This window comes from Rhipicephalus sanguineus, chromosome 3 (assembly GCF_013339695.2).
Source record: "Rhipicephalus sanguineus isolate Rsan-2018 chromosome 3, BIME_Rsan_1.4, whole genome shotgun sequence".
Taxonomy (NCBI): domain Eukaryota; kingdom Metazoa; phylum Arthropoda; class Arachnida; order Ixodida; family Ixodidae; genus Rhipicephalus; species Rhipicephalus sanguineus.
In genome coordinates this window covers 147,351,491-147,376,535 of record NC_051178.1, presented here as the reverse complement: position 1 = coordinate 147,376,535, position 25,045 = coordinate 147,351,491, and the positions used below count along the sequence as shown (strand labels likewise).

The window sequence follows — 25,045 nt, the reverse complement described above, 5'->3', positions numbered from 1 at the left end:
GTATATCGTCTACAGCAACTGATTATTGTGAGTGGGGAGCGTATTACATAACTATAACGAGACACTGCCCGTCTGCCTGATCAAACACAACATGAAGGGTTCCAAAACCTTCCACCTCTAGCCATCAGGTTCACCAGAGATCTTGTTTCTTTCTAAACGATTTTAAAAGTCATTGTCATCATCCTGAACTTGACCAGTTCGCCATTAATGGTCACTAAGTAGTGTCTGTTGCCTAGAATTGAACTGTAAGAAAGCCACTGTTGCAAACGCAAACCTGCGCTTACTCCGCGTATCGGTGGTATAAAGAGCAACCACAACACAGGGAGGTGTGACGCACGTGTACCTGCCGCGATCCGACAGCCTATATATACTGCGTTGTCTGAACGTCGTGTTCCCTGTTTTTTTTTTTCTTTTATAGAGAGAGGTGACAGTTTCTTCGAATTACGAGAGTTTGCTTTTGGCTTATATACCACGAGGACTCTCCGACGAGACACGATACATTAACGTGAGCAAGAATGGAGAAAGCATTAAGCGCATGCACCGCCGTTACGTAAGACCCTACGACTCCCACATCCGTGCTAAGCTGCTCGGGTGACTCTCCGCGGCCCATAATGGTCGTTGCGTGGCAACTGGTTCACGCAGGTGCAGCAGAGTGGGGAACAGCGACGTGTCCCGCCGCGGGCTTTCGTCGGTCTCGACAAAGGTTAGCAGGCGCTGCGCGCATGTGTACCGTATATACGACCGTGGCGACAGCGGCATGCACGCGGCCATCAGCGGCGACGCCTGCGCCGGTGGCTCGCACGGTGTGAGCTACGCATACCTTGGCGACGGCGTCACACCGCCATCTCGCGAGAGGGCCGAAGGCGAGAGGAGGAAAGAGACGTCGCAGACGGCGCCGGCGACACGCCCCGGGCGGCCCGCCACCGTCGTCGCCTCACCGCAAGTGTGCAAACTGCTCGCCATGTCGACAGCTCGCGGACACAGAAGGCGCCATCAAAGTCGCCGAGAAGGCGTGCCGCCTGTATAGCTTCGCAGTAGAGCAATGTGGCCATCACCGCGTGCCGGAACACACTTCTTCTAATACGCCTAAGACAGGTTTGACCGTTTCGTATATACATATTAGAAGTAAGTTGATTGAGCTTCTCAGTAATCGACGCTGCATGCCTTTATTGAGCTTGGCGAGCAAATGATTATTAGTGTTCTTTGAACATCGTAAAGCCTTCTTTCATTCCCATCATATATGTCTCTCTCCTCGCAAGATGACGCTGGAGGCGATGTACACGACTTCTCTATAGGACATAGACAAAAGAGTGAAATCGCAGCAAATGGGTTCACAGGATAAGAAATATCAAGCCAACGTTGGGATATTTAATGTCCATTTTTAAACGACGCAACCTTGTCCACTATACTTACCACATCAACATTGACTTTGCTGAAGGGACTGAATAAATTATAGTGTTCAAGACCACGTTTTCGAGCTAAAAGTATACTCGATGTTATAGAAACAATACGTAACAGACCTCAACAGTATACTCGTGATGTTAACTTCACCGCCTTTGCAGTTCGGTCATTTAACGCCGACCTAAACCTTCCACTGCGAAGTTTCACCTCAAGCACTATCAACATTCGCAATAACATTCCGCTACTTTTCAGTGCACTCCTTCTCAAGCTCAAAAGCATGACGGTTTCTCTTTAATTCATACATGTCGAAAGACCCATGCAGACACACGTCTTATCGAGACTATCACTAATAAGTTGCCAAACGACAAGGATGAAATTGTGGAAAGTGATTTACGGCGGGTAAACTTTATGCGTCTATAGGTAATGCAGCGCACAAACCACCACCAATCATGAGCTTATGGAATGAGAGCTCGAATGTTGTGTTGAATTTCCCAGAAAACTTGCATATTTTGCACGTCACAGCTAATGTCACGGTATACAATTTCCTTATTGCATTTAGTTGCGTTTCGAGCTGCGCGAAGTGCCAAGAGCATGTTGTAACCTAACGGTCCCAACCTAACGTAACCTAGCACTGGTCAACAGAAAATACTCGGATTTGTTGGGCCTTCACTGACCTTAAAGGGGTACTGACACAATATTTCGCGGCCGAGATAGCCTGCGGGATCGATTCCGGTGAACATGCGCATATCATCTGCAAAATACCAACAGCGAATATAGCTTGGAAGTTATTTTAAATGAATTTTGAAATTTGCGTGAGCGATCGACATCCTCGCGCTACTGACACCTCAAAGGGGACCCTTGTGGACCCTCTACTTCCCTCACGTGACCACGCTGCAACAAGTTATGATGACGTCAAAGCCGCCATATTTTTTTGCCCGCGTTTGCTCCAGCAGCCTGCTTCTCGGCGGTTACTCGCGAACCGTGCGGAAGTACGTCACAGTTCTGTGTGCTGACGTGATCGAGCGCTGCACCCGCTAGGTGGTGATAGTTGCACCCGGAGGCATGTCGTTTTTGAAACCGAAACTGACACTGGTGGGTAATGAGGAGCCTGTAATTAATTATCTGTCGCGCGCTGCAGCAAACGATGTGGCGTGTTATGACTAACAGGCCCCCAGCAACACAGTGCAGCTAAAAAAATACGAGAGGCCAAAATTTTTGAGCCAGTACTAGAGCACTGCACGGGCCGTGATTTTCGGCCCGGGCCCGGCCCGGGCCCGGAACTCGTTCAAGGTTACCCGCCCGAGCCCGGCCCGGTGATTCAATACGCGACCCGAGCCCGGCCCGAACCCGAAAAAAAATTTCGCCTACCCGGCCCGGCCCGGCCCGACGGCAGATCAGGCCCGACAGAGGCCCGAGCCAATAATATAGGTGGTGTTGCCAGAACATAGAATCTACAGCAAAGTGTTTTAAGTAGCAAATATCTGCGCTTTGTTGGCAAATATTTCGCTAACAATTCTACTTTAACGTACGGTAATTTCGTGTAAAAAGGTGCTCACGGAGGAAAGAGTTGAGTGGACATACTGGGTATACAATGAACGTTTGTTCGACAATGGTATACTATAACTATTTTTTTCTTTTTTTACTAATGCAACGGGAATAATCAAGAGCGTTTCGTAGCAGATATTGCAGCAAGGAAAGTTATTTGCAGCATGAGTTCAGTTTCGACAGGAAGTGCAATAAAAGACAACGCTCTCATTGCGCTCTTTACTGAAACTTAAAACATGCTCTAACGACAAAGCCAATCATGCACCCTTCTGGATATGTAACACGTCTTCAGCATGGAGGCACCTTGTCACAGCAAGATGGAGGAAGAAATTAGCCAAGTTTATTACCTTGCTGTATGTACACTAACCTAGAAAAAAAATTTATAACGAACCGTGTGCACCACGTGTACTCTTAGAGATACGTAGGCAGCCGAAAGGACGAAAAAAGTATTTGTGGTAGCATTCTTTTCATATATCACACCACTGCTACTATATACAGTCCGTAAGTCTTTTGTGGCATATTTTATAGTTTAATTCTTCATGTGTTATTCTGCAAAAAATCAAATTATCTAGATATTCCGGCTTTTAGCACGCCATCCAACGTTGTATTACATATCCTGCCACGCTATCTCGCACTGCATGCGCTCCGCAGGGGTGCACATCTGCCTTGCGAAATATGAAGGCGCAGGCAGTCGTTGTTCTTCCACCACTGAAGCAAATTTAGGATGTATTTGTGGACCTGTGCAGAATGAACGTAGCTGTGCAGCTTATCCATTCATTTCTATCGTTCCCGAGCGTTGCCGTCGTGACACTCTTCAGTATCACCTATAAAACTGCTCTTTGAGGGCTTCTGCTTGCAGTTTTCAGCAGTGTATGTAATGCACGGCTTGCACCGCGCTCTTCTTTTCTTGCGTATCATAATGCTCTATGCCTTCCTAACGATGTTGTACTGGTAGAAGGTCACCATTGCACTACGCGGATCGGACTGGATGGAGGTGGACGAAGCGATTTCGATCTATTTTTGGTGTTCGTTACAGTTTGGTAATAAAGGCGCGAATAAGCTTCTCGACGTTTACTCATTGGATGCCTACGGTTCGAGGTAAAGGGACATCAACCGGCAAGGAAATCGTAATTGTCTTTTTTCAAGCCTGATATTTCGTCAACCGAATATATTTTGCCTCACGCCTTATGCTGTTTGAACCTATATGCTATTCCTGCACATTCCAACGGTGTTGTGGCAGTGTCATGTAACTCTCACACTTCTGTAGAGCGCAGGGGACCCAAACACGCGGCCCGTGGGCCTCTCCCTATAGAGGCCCGCGGCCCGCACATGACTGTCTTCGTCCCAGTTTTTCATTGTCTTTATAAGTATGTTCTTAAGCTACACAGGCATGACAGGTCTAAAGCTTTTTTGTCGTGAGGCATCCCCTGCGGCCACCATGTGTTGATACCTAACCGTGAAACAAAGCTCTATATTTCAAAATAGGCCTCCTGATTTTAGTCATGTTGAAGATAGGTATCGATATGTTGTTGGAATCCTGCCGCCAAATACCCTTCAGAAACGACACATATGTGACATATGGGAAAGTTGTTCTTTTAAATGGCAACGTTGGCTGACATTTGGTACGACCTAGCCCCTCAACACCCCCCCCCCTCCCCCTTCGCGCTTTTAGCTGCGTTGCTGTCCTGGCCCTCGCGGGAGTAAGTTTTCCTGATTCGGCCCGTTACCTTAGGTGGGTTTGACACCTCCGATATAGCGGGAAAAGGCGAAAGTTCAAATGTTAACAAATTGGGCCCACCAAGCAGGCTGCGCACGTCCATCTCGCGTCACATGACCACTGGGGCCGTGACGAAGCCACGGAAAAAGAATGTCTCTGAATAGGAATTCTACGTAACGAGACTCCGTGCAGTCCTTTCGTTTTAGTGTAGGGCTGGAAACTTCAGAAACGTTTCCTCGCTTTGGAGCTCTATGATCGCTCTTGCGATAAGTTACAGGTATATATTTATCATATTACGTTTATTACTGCGATTACAGAATAACAGTTCGGATATGAAATCATAACGAATGCAAATAAAGCACAGAATAACGACATCTTAACTATATAAGCGCCTGGTATATCTACTTTTAGCTCGCCCGTTTAAGATAAATCATGTAGCCCCATATGCAAGGAGCAATGAAGTTTAGTATACTTGTCTCTAATAAAATTTCTCTAAATGGCTTGCCCCACATAAAAAAAGCGTTTATTTCGAGAGAAAATGTGAAACATATATGTATGTATGCACAACGTATGTGGAACAAACATGAAGGGACACTAGAAAGAAAAACAATTTCTCTATTATCAGTAAATTACTCTTTAGCAATTCCTAAATCACCGCGCTCGCCGGTGCAAGACTCTCGGTAAGTGAGCAAACGCGCAAAAACGTAAATGCGGGTGGCGACGCCCCCTTTAGGTTCGCGCAGCAGACACCGTGGCATCTTAGATTGTGACGGCGTCTAATGGGTCCTACGTAGTTCCTAATAACTAAAAATGAAGTACATTGACCTCTGAGGGGCCATGGACTTAACATACCAAGTCCCAGGAAACTTTATAGAGCCAATGTCCCCAAATACGACAAATACAGTTTGAAATACGTGGCGTCACGCTCGGAGATTTCGCCGCGAAATTTAATGAATGGAATTTTGACCTTGATTTTCTCACCTGATAATAAATTTATGATGGTGAAATGAATGAAATTCGAGTTCTTAGACTCAACTTTATCATTCTAAACCGATTCAGTGCTTCACTGTAGTGTCCATTTAAGGACCCAGCAAAGTCCAAGCCCGGGCCGACCCGAGCCCGCCACCTCAAACCCGGGCCCGGCCCTAAGCCCAGAGATTCAGGCCCGAGCCCGGCCCGGGCCCGCCGTGAGAACTACTTTACCCGGCCCGGCCCGGCCCACGGGCCGGGCCGGGCCCGGGTTTCCGGGTAGGCCCGAGCCCGTGCAGTGCTCTAGTCAGTACCCCTTTAAAGGTCATTTATTGCGTTTTGGCCGTTGTTCGTTCTGTATACATCATAATACATTCACGGTGGTCATCACCTAATCCTTCATCAAACGTCGGCAGTAGTACATGTCGCGGCCCGGCAACAGCTGAAATTTAATCTGAGCGTGAAAAATACCAAGTAGGCAAGCTCTGTCAATGACTAATGACCAACACCCAGCAATGAGTCCGGAGCGCATTAATGTGACTCAGGTCTCAGCGGACTCGGAATGAGGTTAGCGTTAAATACAACTGTTATCTCTTTCTCTCTTTCTCTTTTTCATATATATATATATAAACAATGAAGTGCTAACAAAGGACCCGGAAGTAAAAGTTAAAAAAAAATCAAGCACTTAGGAAAAATTGTTCAGTAAAGGACTGACGTTTCGGCCGCGGAACCGGCCTTCGTCGGAGTCAGTCCTTTACTGCACAATTTTTCCTACGTGCTTGACTTTTTTTTAACTATATATATATATATATATATATATATATATATATATATATATATATATATATATATATATATATATATATATATATATATATATATATATATATATATATATATATATATATATATATATATATATATTATATATATATATATATATATATATATATATATATATATATATATATATATAGTATGTGTGTGTGTGTTCAAGCATGAAGCAAGAATAACATGATGCCGAACTCACTACGTGCAGTATTTCTCCAAACAGTAATCAAGGAGCGTCCTCAGATATATGTGCAAGAGCCATCACAGCTGTGTCGGAGGTCATGCAACAAACGAGGGTCCCGCGGCGCCGACGGCGAAGCGATGTAGCACGGTAGCCAAGCGCGCAGTCAGTAGCATATATATCGCGTGCGCCAGCACGTATGTAATACACACAAACACACACACACACATACACATGCGCACGCTGTGCACATGATGGCGGCGGCTCGCCGCTGTCGGTGTCCCGCTGAGGCAATTGGACACGCGCATTCCGGCAGCGATGCCGCCGCCACCCTCTATGTGGCCCTTCTTAAATGTGTGCAACACTACGCAAGGCGAGACACGTGTCGGCTATAATCAGCCAGGACAAACGATTATATTCCTGCTATGCATTCATCTCGGACTATGTGCGCATAACGGAGGCACCTCATAGATAACATTTGGAGTGCATGTTTCAATTTAAATATAAAACGGAGGTTTGCAAAGTATTCTTTACGGGAGTTCTTTACCATATGTGATATTGTTACCTTAACTGAATCTGTCATAATACAGAAAGGCTAAAATTATTGCGGACTCGGTATTGGTGAGATGTCCGGTATATACACTGGTCTGTATCGTCCCTGCGCACGTGGTGTACCTATATCATGTTATATCATGTTGACATTGTGCACTCTATTATTATTGTACACATATGATTTACCAACGTATACGTTGGGCACGGCGTACTGAAACTGGGTGCACAGCATGCGGAAGAAGTAAGGAATACAAAAAAGGCAATGAGGTTAACTAGACTGCGTCCAGTTTTCTACCGACAGTGCACTGAACTGAGCACCTCTTCGTTAAAGTTATTTCTTCATACCGCTGTTTTTGTTTTCGCTCCCGAAAGTTCCATGTTTCATGGCTTTGGAGTAACCCTCTTGTTGTAGGGTCAACCGCTTGAACTGCGCAAAATACTTTCTAACTATTCCTTTCTGACTCAAAGCCAACAGTTCGCCCTTTGTTTATGTACACGGTATCGGCGCAACACCGTTATCATAGAGGTCACGGCTCATGAAAATGCGGACGATAGTAACAGAAAAGTTAACCTCCATTACACAGCACTGTATATCGGCACGCACAAGTAGCGGAAAAAGAAAAGCGGAAAAAAATTGAAAAAAAAAAGAAAGATCGGCACAGTGACCCGGCCCTGGGAATCCGGAACTTACGCTATGTCTGTCCAGCTGCTCGTTCTTCTCTTTCCGTTAATTTCCGTTCGAATTAAGCATCTGCGTGTAAGTGAGGAAAATGCGATGTAATTACGTTCAAATATGCCACCCCTCTGCTTTAAAGACGATGCTTGCGTCATCGCTATCGCCATCGTCGTCTTTATTGTCACTAATGACTCAAATATAAAATATAGCTGAGGTCTACAACAGAGAGGGCGTGGCATGCACATATATAAGGCTCGCTCTAGAGTTAACATATGAAAGATCAATCTGAATGCACTGCCCCGAGATGTTATGCGGAGAATACAATTCGCAAATGAGCTCGCGCTCAGAAATGAATCATCGCGGACCAATTAAGATTGCCAGACCTATGATATATGGCAAAGCCTCTCTCTGAGTCGTTCTCTTGGACACGGTGACGATTGCAAAATTCGCTTTACAAGTACCTGGCACTGCAGCTACCCGGCTTCATCAATGCTGCACACATCTGATCCGTCACAGTGTATACTTGGACGGCACAGATGAAAGGGAGAGAGCAGTGGCGTGGGCGAGGAGCGCCTTCCGCCGTCGGGGTACGCAGTGCCCCTTGCTTCACGCAGACCCTCCGGGCGATGGCTTTCTCGGAGACGCAAGCCGATGGACCTGCAGCTGTCAGGCCGACTGACCAAGGCGGCAGTGGCAGTCGTACTTTCCTCTCTCTATCTGCATGGCGTGCCACTGCGCAGTCTGAATGCGATGGCGGCGGTGCGTGCGTGCTTCAGGCGGTGAAACAAAGCTATACCCACGCGTGCGGTCTTAATCCACCACCGAGGTACGCGCTGTCTGTGCCACGAGGCAGCCGCGCAGCTAGCTGTGCCAGTGAATTGCTTCCTTTCGAAGAGATAACGACTGAAGCTGTTGCATACGGCGTCGTTGTCAGGACGCGTAGCCCCGCATGAACGCTGAAGCGTGTTCCTGTAGCCGCAAATGCGTAAAGAGATTGAGTTGTAGCGTACGAACGTAGTTGAGCTCAAATCGCAACACAGATTAAAGAGACGCGTAAACGTCGCAGGCGTTGTGACGTGCGTCTTTGCGCCGTTGCATAGCATTATATTTTTTATCATACACAAACTTTATGGCCGAACGTATGGTGCATCCATGAAAGTGAGAGCAGTCACGTGACTCGCTATACATGTATCAATGTTTTCATGAAATTTCTGTTCACTGCAATTTTAGGGGCGAAGCACCTTAAGGCCGAGGCTTGTCCGTATGGCGTCCGTGCGCATGGCACAGCACCGTGTAAAATCGAAACATCAGGTCTAACAATAGACTAATAATAATTGGCCAGAACAATATAAAGCACCTGCAAGCACAGACCCTTTACACTGGTCGGTGACTTCAACATACACATTATGGAGCTTAGAACCTAGCTTTGTCGTCGATTCTCACTCCGCTGTCACGGTAATAGAAAACCGTTGCTATAGTCGAAACATATATGTGTGTATGTGAATAAGAAAAAGGTTTACAATAGACGAACATCAGTTAGTATTGTTACAGAACAATATAAAACATTTACAAGCACAAACGCTTTATACTAGTCCGCAACTTTAATGTAGACATTATGGACCTTAGGACCTTGCTTTGTCGTCGACTCTTTGTCACTTTATGTCCCTTTATGTCACTTTATGTTACTCAGTTTACGTTATATGGGGCAACGCTCGGGTAACGTACGGTTACTCACCCGTATACGATACCCAGAGCGTCGCCCACTCGTCATGATTCACATCGTGGAGATGCGTGGTATTTTTAGCGGCTTTTTCCGAGTGCCAGCTCTCTTTAGTCTGACTTTGACTCCTGCCAAAGCAGGGATATTTGTGAGAAATTCCAGCAGATCCACGCAGCCTTGAACAGGCACACATACAGCACTGACGGTGACTTGCAGAGTATCGCAAGAGTTGCAATAATCGTCATACATATCAAAATGTGAGTAAGAAACATGAGCGCGCATACTTAGCATCATAGATCTGGAATGACGATGCACTGTTAAGTGAGAGGTTCTTATCAAACATTTCGCGTAGAAAAACACGTTATCAGGTGCACCAGTAAGTGAACAACCTGAGGTCGATGACGTAACCTTTACTATTTAACATGTCTGTAACGAACTCTGCGATCCGCAAATACAGACTCTGCTGCAGAGGCATGCATGCTCAAGTCCCGCAGCATGTTAAACTCGCAAGATGAACGGTCTGTGAAGGTGATCTCAAATTTCTTTCACGCGAACATAAAGGGGCTCTGATACATGTAAAACTAAGTGTGTCTAGCGCGTATTTTCTTGAACAGCTCCACATAGATGGAAAAACATTCATGGGAAGAATGGTGGCCACATGCATGGACAAGCATGCTGTACCAAACAGGAAGCAGTCAAAAAGGAGTTCACTGTATATAGCAGCACGAAAGCGGACGCAATTTTGTTTAAATGAGCACAGAATAAGAAACTCCTGCTGTTACTATGTTTAAAATATTTTTAGTCAGTCCAGGAATCCATAGGGGGGATTTGGCGAAAGCCGTGCATGTATGCCTGATCGCGAATTAAATTCCAAAAACTTGAATCTCTCTATTCCCATTTCTTCTTCTTCTTTCTTTTTCGATAAAGCGACCTGCCACGCGTATCAGTATGCGGGATACGGCATGCATAAAAAGGGTCGATCTACTTCAAAGAGAGGAGAAGCGACGCACCTGGAGCACTCTATTAAAATGCTAAGAAGGTTCGCTCCTCTATTAAGGCTTCTTAGTATAAGCGTGAGCGAACAGCAGGCACACAGCTGTACCGTCTGCATAACTCTTCGGGAAAGTTACGGCGATTACTTCTAAAAACTGGCAAAAAATTTGTTTTGCATGATGGTCAGGCAGTACGCCGATTCCCTTTCTAAAGATATGCGTCGTATATACGCTTTTGATGTCTGGGTAACGTATACGGTAACAATCTGTAAAGATAAAAACTAATATCTATGAATCTGAAGCACTATGGCCGAGGGAAACGTTCAAATGAAACATTGCAGATATTATCTACTATTTATACTATATATAGCACACACGTGCGTAACATGGATCGCACATTCTTGAATTCTGACAGCCCATGTGACGAATCGCCGCTTTTATAGTCGTACTTGATACTGCGTATAGTTTCTTTCTCCTTGGTCGTCCATGCCTTTGTTCGTGTGTGTACGAATTCGAAGCTATATTCTACTATATTAACGAACATTCATAGAAATACCACAATTGTTTACGGTGATTATGTTTGTGGCTTGTATAGCCTTTGCGAACGCATGCGTTTACTTTGTGTGTAAGCGCAATATAAAACTCACGGGGTCCCTTGTGCATTCACCTAAGCACACTCGAAGGCGAAAACCATTTTCTTTTTCTTCTCAGGCGATGTATTGATCCCGCCCCTCCATCCCTCCGAAAGCCTTCTGCACCTAACGTAGTTTTGCACTGCCTCCGGGATCGGAGGCACATCACCTGATTTTGCAGTGCCTCCGTGATCGGACAACCTTTGACCAAGCTACTACGTCGTGGGGACGTTACGTCACGGGACGTCACAATGGCGTCACAAATTTTGGCGATCTGCGGCGTCATCGTGACGTCATATGGTGACATCATCGCGTGATGATGATTTTTTGCATTACTCGTTCCCGACGCCGGGGGATGCCGATGCCGACGTTCAAATTTCGCGTTTGATGAGGCATTTAAGGCTTTCGCCTGAGCAAGGCAGTCCTAAAGAAAACTAGGCTGCTTTCGTAAGAAGACGTTTTATTCTTTATCTCTTTGGCACGTACCGTCTCGTTCATCAAGACCGGAAGACTTTGTTAATACAAAAAAAAGGTGGTAATAAGCCAGTAAAAGCATGTTCTCATGTATATGTTACCGTATTAAACATCCGTACACTATTCTCAATTCTTAATTACAAAGCGTATTGCACATTTTCACATATAGATGTAGAGTTAACTATTAATGTAATATTCAGATACTTGGCAGTTTCGAAAAGCTCCCAAATAATATGTCTAAACCACACCGTTACAGATACTGTCTCTGTCAGCAGTTTCAACCGAACTGTTTCAATCCAACCAGTAATGCTTCTGGTTATTAGAAGTTCAGAACAAGGAGGATTACTGTTAATCTCACTCACATTTGCGAGCGCCGAAAGTTCTTCAGAGAGTCTCGTATTTTAGAGTAGCATGCAGCTCGGCGTATATATCCCACGACGTGATGCAGTTTAAACACTTTTGAAATGATCTGCACTCTGGTATTATATACGTTATTGTAAAGCGCATTAGGGGATAGTACATTAAGCGGCAAAGCCCCCAAAATGTATATACCTCCGACTTCAATGGGCGCCTCGTCACTGAGTCTGTGTTTCACACAGCCCGATGAACATATACTGCTATCGAGGTCTACAGAAACTGTGTTTGGTTAGCGCTAGATTACAGTCACTGGATGTAAATACTTTCATCGCCAATATTCGCTAGAATGCTCACATCACAGCCAGCAAAGCATTGTGGTGTCTACGGTGAAACTTAAGTGATCCCTAAAATAAAATATCTTGCTCATAAAAGTCTGGTCAGGCCCATGAATACGTGAACATTGCTTGTTACCTGTACATTCAAAGAAATTCGTCGAAACAGACAAAATTTGATAATTAGCGCCCAAATTCGTTTGCAATAAGCTTCACCAAAGTTGATTCAACTACACAGCTTTGCAAACTTCTCGATCTCAATTGCCTCCCGTCATTCCAGCCCTTTGTGTGAAAGACTGAAATTATTGCTTTTAACTGTGCATAAAGAGGGTAGGCACATGCAAATTAAGTGCAAAGAAATGTTCAGAGATTGCCACGTTATGACATTTCAATGCTGGTGCTATTAGAAGATCGCTTTAAGCATTGTTTGGATTTCCTCCAAAAGCTTTAAAGAGTTGGCCTATTTTGCATTACGTTCCTCGCGAAATTGAATTTTCCTAGAAAAAAAAAAACTGTTCATAATATCTTTACTTGAAAGCCATCTTAAGAGACGTAGCGCTCAATATGACTTGCAACACGGGAGCGCGTGGCCTCACTATATATACTTCAAAGATTGCACATGGCTTCAACTCGCCCTCATTTCCTAAACTGAACAATACTTTCTCATTTAGGACCATCCCCAAGTGAGAGATCAGCAATTAGTTGTGGAAATGAGGGCATGTTAAAGCCATGCGCAATCTTTTAAGTATTGAGGTCACGCATTCCCGTGTCGCAAGTCATATTGAGTGTGACTTTACCTGCAAGAGTGTTGCGATTCTGGAAATGTATACTCGTATTGTTTGTTTTTAATATGTGTACAAGCAATTCGTGCTGTTTTAGTGCTGATCGGATAATGGCGGCTGTATGTTCAACCCTGATGTCCACCCCTTTTATAGTCCGGCAGAGCTGACAATATTAATGAATCATATAAAATAATGAAAACGAGCATATGCCACGTCATAATGTTCAAGTACGTCTCATATGGGTAGAGACCACCTTCAGTGGATTTCAATGGTCCCAGTGTCATAACGGAGGGCTCATACTCGGGACATTGCATATACTCGCTAGGCAGTTCAATGACGACAGTCGCCATATGTACACACGCGCGCAGACACACACACACACGCACGCACACATGCACACACAAACGTGCGGACGCAAGGAAGAAAAGAAAGAAGGAGTGCCGGTGAACAGATCCGCGAGGTCAGTCGAATACCGTGGCGCCATCTCTCTGGATTCGATAGTGGTAAGCATCATTTTTGGATGGTTAAGCTGTCTTTCGAGACTATACTCTAGCAGACGTTTCGTGTACGTAACTTTAGTGGTGGGGCCCCCAAGTGGCTTGTGTACCCAAGCTCTTCCGTTCTTTAGTACTCCCCCTGCGGGTGGCCGGAGAAATAGAGCAGGCCGGAGAAATAAAGCTTGGGGCCCCAACGCCTCGTGATCCCCAGTACTAAACCTCTCTGTTAGACAGTTGCGAGAACACGTCACGTCGTACGCGCAGTACATTCTTACAGTTTCGTATCAGCGCAATATATCTGCATGTATACGCACAGCTTCAGTGGTAATGGCTATCGCGTTCAAACAAATGCAACTCCAGAGGCAAGCTTCTCCTCATGAAACATCTTAATGTGGCAAAAACAGCTTTAAAGGGCAATGTTACACATGCGCAGACACGTTTCAGCCCGCCTCGAAGAAGTATACGTCCTGTCGGGGACTAATTAAATCTGAGGCGGTGAAATGAAGCGAGAATAACAAAACCGAACAATTGTACTTGAGGTAATCAAAGTACATCATTGTACATAGATAACCGCGATGTGTGATACACCTTTCTTTTATTGAAATAGATCTCTTTCGTATCCGCTTGCTCAAAATTTCCTGTTCGCATATATTATTCAACTCTGCAGCGCATGGTGACCGCTTGTGAAGCGTCCGTAACGTGTTCAACCGAAGTAATGAAATTTCGAGACTACAGGGTTTCACTCGCGTCAAAGTTTATACTGCCGCAGTATCTGAAAGGCGGTAGCTCTATACATCCTTGTGAGATTAATCTGTGTTATCCACAATAATTTATGGTGGTGCAATATGTGAGGTGTATATAGTGCCACTTCAGCTTCTGATGCACAGAATAATCGGACCTTTTCACTGTTCAAAAGCCTGTAATGTCAATGCACGACACGACCAACTGGCGCATGAAAGGTGAGAAAAACTGATGTGGTGAAACAGTGATAAATCGAACTTCAGAGTAATCTAAATTTAGTTTGCTTGTCAAGAGCAAATATTACACACAATGCACGATGATGAAACGTTGTGTCAAGTTTTCTATGAGAATCATTAACTATGGTCGGCCATTGTCTATACTGAACGTAACGTTTCTTGCTTATAAGCATAGTCATAAACAACACAGTGTTTTCAACGCCTTTTCACAGACTAACAGAAGTAGCTAAACGTCTTCGTTCGCTAATTTTTATGCATATATTCATTAACTGCTTCTTTAGCGAAAGCTACAGTGAAAAATAATACAAACAAAGATGTACATATTAAAAGTTAGATATAATAAAAGAATTTTGATAATAATCGGCAAGGATCTGGGCTTGGTAAGATTATTCTTTTGTACAGGTGACGCGAATACAACCATGCACGCATCTATGCCTACGGCGTTAAACGCAGGTCCATGCAAGCATGCTAAAACATGTCTTTCATGAGATTATTGAGCGTAAGTAAGGCATGTGCGACCGCTTGAATATGATAGCGACATCGCCTACCAAGACGGTGTGGATATTAAGCGTCGTGCTAAGCATTTAGCGATTTAGAATCTGGGGAAATGAAGAATACGATGTTCTTTTCGGACGCCGGAGGAGAAATCGCGATAGATGAAATTCTTTTCAAGACGACATATGGGCTCTGTTTCGACACGTGCCGCACGAAAGGATCAGCTGCGCGAGAGCGAGATCCGGCTGTTGTTCGATAGAGTTTTCGTATTTATTTATTTTTTTCTTGTGTTACGACGAGGAGAATAATGAATGATTTTCATTGTCTGCACCGTACGGTTGTACACTATCGGCAAATATATCCCGATTACCCAATATTCATGCCCTTGTGCAGCGTGATTGTCTAAATGTACGTTACGTGTCTTGATAGTCAGCGTGCGATAAGCAAAATGCCTTTTGCCCCTGTCTCGCTGTTTAAAAAAAAAAAAGAGGGGAAAAGAAGGATTGTGGACATCATTTTGTTGACGGAGTGGCTGCTGACTCGGTATATCTACCTTATGACATGCTGCAGTGCGTGTGACATGAAGAAGTTCGTGAGAAAATTCTGTGGAGAGAGGAAACGATGTTAACTTGTAGGTGGAGTATTATGGGTATAGGCCTACTGACAACTAAGAGCGGTGCATACTAAAACGCCCGGTGTGCTTTCAGCTCTAGCATTAAAAAAGAAAACATGATTGAAATCCTTCTCTGTATGTGAGCAAACATCAGCAGTTTCTATTATAACACAACGGACCGCCTTTTATATTTTATTCTTTTTTGCATAGCTTTGTAACGACGTCAACGACGAAGGAAAGACTAAAATATAAGAGGTCCGGGTTGCGAAGGAAGGGAAATTCTTATTGATATCAATGTTCCAAATTCATTACGTCTTATAAGGAGTGGATTACAATTATTTACGTGAGTTGCGAATCATTTCTTTTCGTGCAATGTCAATTAGATGTTTTGGCTGATTCGAAACAAGTAATGGAACAAGGACAATGCAAGTAGCTTGGAAAGCCAGGACATCCACGAGGCACGCGTCTGTATACTGAAATCACATGTTGCGTCCGAAAATCGGGCCGAGCGCCCTCTTCTTACCTGGCGTGCCAAGCGAGCCATGGTCCGCGCGGGCTTGCCGCCTGTCGCAATCCAAACCAGCAGAAGAGTTGGAGGGAGGAGGATCACTGTATCGGGTCTGATGGTCGGGATGACCGGCACGAGAACGGAAAAACGAAAGCGACAATCGGTCAACGTTCGCGCACACCCCGTTGAACACGCCGACGCCGAGTTGTCGGATGAGGTGACGGCCTCCAGTCCATCTTGTAGCAGTGTGGAAGACGAAACGAACAGCGACGACTGAGAAGCTCGCGCCGAACAACACAAGAAGCTCTCGCCCGCTAGCCCTTCGACAGACTTTCTCTCTACCGTCGGTGGCACCGGTGTTGTTGCATCACTTGCCGGCAACGCGAGCTCGTCGTGCCGGCACCGACATGGTCGTCGGCCCTAAGAGCGAGTACCGTCGAAGAGCTAGCTAATCGCGAGCTCGTGTTACAAGGCGCGGCGGTTGCCCGCGCGGCGAGCGCTCGCTGGGAGCGCGCGTGCCGAAAGTACGACGCACCGCAGCAACGCCGAAGAAATCGGCGGCAGCGGCAGCAGCAGCGGCAGTCAAACGACCAACACCATAACAAGAGAGCACGGCACGCTGTTTGCCAACGCGGAGAGACCCCTCACACAATGAGATGTCGGCGCACGCACGCGTTGGCAGCGCCGGGGCGGAGCCTTGTGGGCGGGCGCCATCTTTGTGTTGTTGCTCTGTGTAGTTTTTCCTTTTGTTTGACTAGCGGCGGCGGCCTGCGCTAGGCCGTGCCCGCCCATCCTCGCATCGCAGGATCCGGGGAGGAGAGGTGGGAAGAGAAGCAAAAGGACACAACGAGATGAAGAAGAAGAAAACCAAAGCGCGAAAGAGGAAGGAGCCTGAGAGAGAGGACATGAGGGGGAAGAGAGAGCGCGAAGAGGTGAACCGACGGGTGCTGCCGCTCCCCTTTCCACCGGCTATTTTGCCGGCCTCTAGTGGCGGTAACGGGAACCAATGGAGGGCGGGGTCGTTCAGCCCTCCTTCCTCGCCTCCCTCTTGACTCCCGCTGGTGCAGGGAAAAGAATAAATACACAAACACACGTACGCACCGGTACGCACGCACGCACCAAGCGCTCGACGTTTCGCTGAGGGGAAAGCGAACAGCAAGGAGCACGCACGCAGATGTAGCGAATCGAGCTATGTGCTGGCGAGAAAGTAAAAGTGAGCTGCACGAAAGAAAAGAAAGATACGAAAGAAAAATGAAAGACTCGTGACGCAAGGAGGACGACGGGGAGGAGTGGTGTGTCTGCAGGAGATGTGCTACGGCACTCCGCGAGCCGCCGCTTTCGTAAACGAGGCAATTTAGCGGGAGTAATGTGCTAAAACGTGTGAGACAATGAAGAACTCCGCGGGGACGGAGGAAAAAGGTGAATTCCCCGGGGTGCGACGAGCGGTTGAGAAGCGAAATGTTCGTGGCACGTCTTTCGATCGTCGTTAGGCCATGACTCTCCGTAGAATGTCTTAACGCCCAGAAAGACCGATAAAAAAAAGTGACTGACAAATCCTGCTGGAGGCCGACTATGATAATATGTCGATATTTCTCTTCTTTTTTTTCCCGCCTCTGTCAATATTCGGTCGAGCACCAAGAAAAATAATTGTAGCATTCGAACGGCTACTTGAAGTCCTTTATAAGGCGTTCATAGTGATCGATTAACCTCCCCTGCAGAATTCATGCACATCATTTGTCAGGACAAGGTTTTTGGGTCGTCAACCTCCACACTATATGCTCATATAGTTTCATGGTCACATCATGCGAAGGGAGCAATGCTTAGGTTATCCAAAAAAGCATGGGTATGCAACCTCCGCGGTATCTATCTATCTATCTATCTATCTATCTATCTATCTATCTATCTATCTATCTATCTATCTATCTATCTATCTATCTATCTATCTATCTATCTATCTATCTATCTATCTATCTATCTATCTATCTATCTATCTATCTATCTATCTATCTATCTATCTATCTATCTATCTATCTATCTATCTATCTATCTATCTACAAATCTTCCTTCCATATGTTTTTTATGGTATTACTAATCTAAACAAGACAGAAGTTGATGGAAAGATGGTCCGTTGAAGCGACAAGAAATCATTAGACAGGGAATGTCGCTGAAGCTAACGTATCCTCTTGTCGAAACGCTGGCCTCAGCGACATTCTCTGTTCAACGATTTCTCATAGGCCTATGCAGTAAATGTATAGTGTAAACTCTCTAGTAGGGCTTCTGGGTAGAAAACGAATACAAGAAAGGCAGGGAGGTTAACTAGACTACGTCCAGTTTGCTACCCTAAACGGGGCGAGGGAAATAAGATAAAAAAATATACAGAGAGAGTGAGAGAAAGTAGAGTCCCATGCACTTTATACCCGTAAGGGCCTTACTGGCACTTCATATCCGTCGTGACAAGCGCGTCTATTGTTGTCACCGATTGTATTCTCTCCTCCCCCCTTTTTAACGAGCGGGAAGTATAGAAAGTGCTGTAAGCTGTAACAGCGCCAACAGTTATGACGCCTTCCGACATCTCAATGCATAAACTCATGAGCCATGCTAAATAGCTATCATCATCAAATCGCTATGGCAACGACACGACAAAATAATAGTATTGAAGTGAATTCACCGTGTTGATTTAGAAATGTCACCTGAGAGGGCGTAATGCACTTTACGAAAAACTGTCCTAATCATGAATGGCCTGTATACCTTTCTAGCGCGTGCAACGCAATAACTGGACCTCCGCGCTCCCTCTTCGTCCTCTTCCTCATCTTCTGCTTCGCTCCCCGAACATGTGCGCCCGGCGCGCGCGCTCTCCCGCTGCGCTGATTTGTCCGGCGTGGGATGCAAAAACTCGGATGGGCGAGAGAGCGGGTACATAGGTAGATAAAGAAACAGGGAGATAGAGAAAGAGAGGGAAAGAAAAGAGCGAAATTCTTGGCGACAAGAAATTTCTTGGCGAGGCACGATTCGAACCCGCGCTCCTACGATCCGATCGCGAGCATCGTAACCGCTCGACTGTCCTATAGCAGAGCAAAGCCTAGCCTCGTATTAGTTGTACAGTATATAGTATTGCAAGGGAGAGCGAACGGGAAGCGAGCGTGAGGAGGAAAGAAAGGAGGGTGGGAGAGAGTAAAGCATATATAGCATAGAAAGAAAGAGAAAGAAAGGGAAGAGATGAAGAAAGAACGAAAAAATAAAAAAAGAGAAACGAGGAAGGCTGCCCAGCTCCGTTGTCTGATATATACATGCCACTTTCTTAAAATGTCCATCATCAATTTATCTCTCTCTCTCTCTCCTTGCAGTGCGCATCATATAGCTTCATCTCCGGGGGGCGCGTGACGCGAATCTTACGGCACCAGCGATGTATACGCGAGACACCTACAGGCTCTGGCGACCACGCCAGCTAACGTTTGCATGACCTCGGCAATAACAATATACAAAACTGCGAAACCGGGCGCATCATAACGATTCGCACCGGCCGACGTGTTTTCGTGACAAAAAAAAAAACGAAAAAATAAACACCACACCAAGGACACCACGAAGTAAAAATGATGGACGCCGCGGTGCATTTGCACGTGCGTCACCGAAGCTGTAGCCGAGTCCGCACGCAAGAGGCAGGCATGTCGCGGTGAACATGCAACGCATGGCACGGTGAGTCTCCAGCATTGCAGTATATATAGGTGTATACTGAAGCGTATGCAACGCTACGGGTGGCAGCGTTAACCTAATGACCCGATGCAGCAGCACGAAGGTTAATTTAATGAGCGGACGGAGGTAATTGCTGTCGGCAGCCACGCCCAGTCGCCGGAAACGGCAACATAAACAACGACAGCAACAGCATATAAGCGGGCGGAAGCGACAACAAAGAATAAAAAAACAAAGGAGTATTCAGAAGGTCACAAAATGCAACGAATACCGCGTGGCTCGCGTATCTGCATCGCTTTTTCCAGAGCGTGGTTTCAGAGCGCATTAATTGCTAATAAAAAATATAGAAAAAGGAAGGTGCATCAATATACAGAACACGCACTTGAGCCCCGCATCTACTTTATTCGAAGTTCGTTTCTTTATAGATTTTCGGCAGAGCGGCTCTTTCGATCTGTCTCGCGAGCTCACTCGAGCCGATTTCGAGAACGCGCTGACACGGCAGGCGATGCGGGCGATCACGCCATGGATCGAGGGAGGCGCACGCTTTCGTGTATCCTGTGTAACGCGACGCGCCGAAGCACGCCCGACACACACGCACGAACCCATGCACTTCTCCTGGCATCGCCACAGCTATATAGCTTCCCTCGGAAGGAACATGCACTCCGTAACCCTGTCCTCAGGGCATGCTCGCACAAGCACGCGGTGGCGCCGGGATTCGAGAGCCATGAGAGAGAGGGTTGGACGGGCGGTGTCAAATTCGAGGCTATTAATAATCGCCTCGTTTGTTGCAAAGTCACGCTATGCACACTCGCGCGTGGCTGCCACCCGATAGCCGCGGTGCACGTCCTCGGCAACGAAACAAACATCAACATTTAGAAAAAAAATTAAAGACAGAAAAGAACCTCGGCAACGTATCCTCCGAATTTTTGTTTATGCTTTATGTATACGCGTTGTTTTACACGCGTACTGAGCACATTAGTCTCGCTGTCAGCGCCGAGACGGCAACATCTATCTTTTTTTCCTGATGTTGTTCTCGCGCATATAAACGTGACAGTTTGGAAAGGTGGGCAGCGTTCGCACACGCAGACACTGTACGCACGCACACCCATTGGCCGCGAGAAGGAAGGTCTGTATGCGGCAGCGCGTGGTCTTGTATAGACGCTGCGTTTGAGAGAGCGTTTTAATAGCAGTGACATAAAGAAGCCAGAATGGCTTGCTTCGTTTCTTTAGGATGACGCTTTCGGCTTGCTCAGAGCTATTTCATGATAAAATTAGTGAGGCGTGTAGAAAAAGAGACAAGAGGAGAGAACCAGACACGTTCTTCGCTTTCGGTGCAAAATGGAGCGATAACGGTTTACACAGGCGTGCGCAGGGTACTACATTAGGGGGATCGAAGTCCCACCTACAGCTGCTCCCCCCCCCCCCCCCCCCACGCCCCTTTGGTCGAGTCCGAAAGGAATCAAGCTTCTGCAATGTACGTTAAAATAAAAATAAAGCTATGACGTGTTTCTCACAACGGCCTGCCTATGGTCCCCCGCTTTCCTGGGAATGGTAGGACAAGTATGACTGAGTAAACCTATGTGGCAGACTTAGCAAGCCCCCTTACATTATCAGGTGTGACCCCCCCCCCTGTGCACCCGCCTATGATGGGCTATAATAGTGCCCCTACCGTCAGGTGAAGTTGGCTTTGTTGCACTACAGCGAAGCATGCCTGAAAGCCATGCAAACGGAGCCCGTCGTGCGGTCATCGCCCTTGGCCCGAGTGAGTTGTCGCGCCTTCACGTCACGGAGTGCCACTCTTGCGTCAGCGCACGTCGACGTCTCGCGCCTGCCGTATTAATCACTCTGACACGGCTTGGATCCAATGATTGTCGCGTCAGGCACGGAAGTCACCGGATGAGGGGACCGACGACCATGGCGGATGCGCGCCTATCTTCCTTTTTTCCTTGAGTCATTTCATTCGCTCGAAGGTCATCGCCAACCAAGGCATAAGCAGCAGCAACTTTACTGAAAAAGTTCGTTTATAACACAAACACACACACACACACACACACACACACACACACACACACACACACACACACACACACACACACACACACACACACACACACACACACACACACACACGCGCGCGCGCGCGCGCGCGCGCACACGCACACACACACACACACACACACACACACACACACACACACACACACACACACACACACACACACACACACACTGATCTTCACTAACCATCGGTAGCTTAGCTGGTAAGGTGTCGCGCTGCTAAGCTCAAGGATACGGATACGGGTTCGATTCCTTGCCGTGGTGGCAGCAATTAAATGGGAGTTAAATGCAAGAAGACGTCTGTACCTAGATTTGGGTATCTTTTGAAGAACCATAGGTGGTCAAAATTAATCTAGAGTCCTCCGCTACAGAGTGCCTCATAATCATACCTTGGCTTTCGCATTTACAGCTTCGGAACTTATCTGACCTGCGTTCGTGCAAGCATAGACACACGCACAGACACGATCGCGCACATCCACGCAGCATGCACGGCCGCTGAATTCCGTGCAGAAAATACGCGAGTGACCCCCTCCGACCGAGCATGCACTGCCGGCCCCGGGCGATAAACCCTGGTAAGCACGGGCACCTTGCCGTGCATCGGCGCGCGCTGTCGCGAATCGGTTCGCTTCGAGTGGGCCGACAGGCGAACCCCCGAGAAACGACCGTGGCGCCGTGATTCCTCCCGAAGCGAGGCCGGCACGCCAGTCAAACTGTCACTCATTCGAGTCGACGACCATGCGTCGATCGCCTGTGAGACACGGATGAAGGAGGGGAGGGCGTCTCAAGAGCGGCTGCAACGCGAACCTTTAGCCCCGAGCTTCACTTGTGCGTTCTCGTTGTGCGCTTCGCTCCGCTTCTTGTATACCTGTTCTTCTGATTCATTGGCTCATACGTGGTTCTTATTTCGAGCTTCTCGTCAGTTTTGGAAACGGATTTTTTGTACGCTCACAAGCCCGAGACCTAGCCGCATATATATATATATATATATATATATATATATATATATATATATATATATATATATATATATATATATATATAGTGTGTGTGTGTGTGTGTGTGTGTACACACTGGTACTACTATAATGTTTTCATTTATTTATCCTTTGAGTGTGCACTATGTATATTAATGACATTTGTGCGCTAATTTTTTTAAACGCTTTTCTGCCTTCTTATCGCAATTCGCGAAAGAACAAAAAGATGGTCTCCCACTTTCATTCCCGCTCTCATTTATCCATAGGGCATTGAAACAACAAGCCCATAAAGCTCGTTGCCCACCTACATAGACAAAAACCAATGCCGAGCTTTCCGTGTACGAAGTGTCAGATAACCCCGCTCTTTTCCAATCACTATAGCACTTCAACCGACTTCACTCACAAAGAACACCGCTCAATGGGAGAGATAGACGGAAATGCGCGCGGTGAAGCTCCGTGGCCCGCTCGGGTCCCGTTCATGCAGTGAACATTCGCGCGCTATACATCGAAGACACGGAAAAAGCCGCCCGCGCGATCTTTACGTCTACCCTGCCGACAGCATCGGGCTATATTTCCGCGAGTCTCTGAAAGCGTCTCCGAAGGTGCTGCGGCAATCTCATCCGCCCACTAATCTCAAAGCGACACAGCTAACAACAATAATCACCCGCCAGGAACCGCACACGAAGGAAGCGTGCAAGTGGGTGGAGAGAGAGGGAGGGTGGGAAAGTGAGAGGGTGCAATATACACACCCATCTCACTGAGTTGGACCAAGGCGCGCCAGCCAAGCCAAGCGGAGCCGCTCGAAGTGTGATCTCAAAAAGATCTTGCAAAGTTGCAAACCCTTCATCGCTTGAAGCTCTGAGAAAGAGGGAGATCTGAGAGCTCGCACGATCTTTATCTTATTTTTATTTTTTGCCTCGCGATCGCAACGGGTGCTGCAATCCGACTTCGTATGTGTATACACTGAAAGCTGTGTAGAGCGTATCCGGTTCCGGCCGGTTTCTCGCACCACATTTCGTACAGACCGCGCTGTAGCTCTTCACATATCTTCTAGACCGTTATCATCTTCCAAGCGGACGCGCCGATGAAAACTATACAACAATGGCGCCAGTCAGAGAGCTGCTGAGGGGAACGCTGCGCATGGATGCACGTACAAAGAACTTCTCGCTTCTTTTGTTCGATTTACTTTATCTATACTTTGATATTGTTCGTCAAGGAAGGAAGCCGGCTCGCCTATTGCGTATATTCTCCTATGCTTCCAAGTATCGCCACCCCGTGGGCCAACTTGCAGCAGCTATATATAAGAAGCATAACGCACAATCTTCGCCACTTCGTCCGTTCGCACTCCGCCTTTCCTCTGCAAAAGCCGCGACGTTTCTATGTTATTTCTCCGCATAGCGTCGCACTTGCCTGGCGTATAGTTCACTTCCGCGTATATATACGATATGCCGTATACAGGAGGGCCGTTGAAATAGTGGGTGTCTTTCTCCTCCACGAATGCTACACACGAAGCCAAGTCATAATATTCGGAGATACGTGTACCCGTTCGTTGCAGCGGTCTGCGGTTGAGAATCGGTGTGCAGGAGAACAGCCATTCACAATTGGCCTTCCACGAGGACGTGGAAGGATACCTATACTCACCGCAAAGCGACTTCCTCTTGCCTTCGTCTGACGTTGGTATATATCTACGAGACTACGCGTGAGAGTTCAACGCATGTCAGAAAGCCAGAGAAATGCCCGGACGAGGCCGCTCATACTGCTGCATTTTTTTTTTTAACTTGCACTGATGGATTGAAAGTGAGTTATTAAGAAATAGCGGGGAGGGGGGGGGGGGGCAGGTCCTCTGTGTGGAAAACTTGCACCTACTTCTCTTTATTTAAGGACACTATACGCTATAGACATAGAGAGTCCGTAGAACAACTGTATACCCGTGCCTCGCCGATGACTTCAACTAAGCCACCACGGATAACTTGGAGTATTGCTCGTTCTGCCCCGCGTCCGTGCCGGCGATGACACATGCGCCAGTCAGCGTGAGTACGCGCCGAGCACGAGGTATAGCAGCTGTGGTCGCATTTA

General features: G+C 46.7%; 1 protein-coding gene across 1 annotated transcript in view; it reads right to left on the bottom strand.

Moving 5' to 3' along the window:
* The window catches only part of LOC119387412 (transcription factor Sp9), a 68,593-nt gene extending 51,772 nt beyond the window's left edge, over positions 1–16,821 (bottom strand). Inside the window, exon 1 of the mRNA XM_037654799.2 lies at positions 16,267–16,821. The gene's annotated coding sequence lies outside the window, so the exon portion shown is untranslated. The remainder of the gene's footprint in view (positions 1–16,266) is intronic.
* Between the last annotated feature and the right edge of the window lie 8,224 nt (positions 16,822–25,045).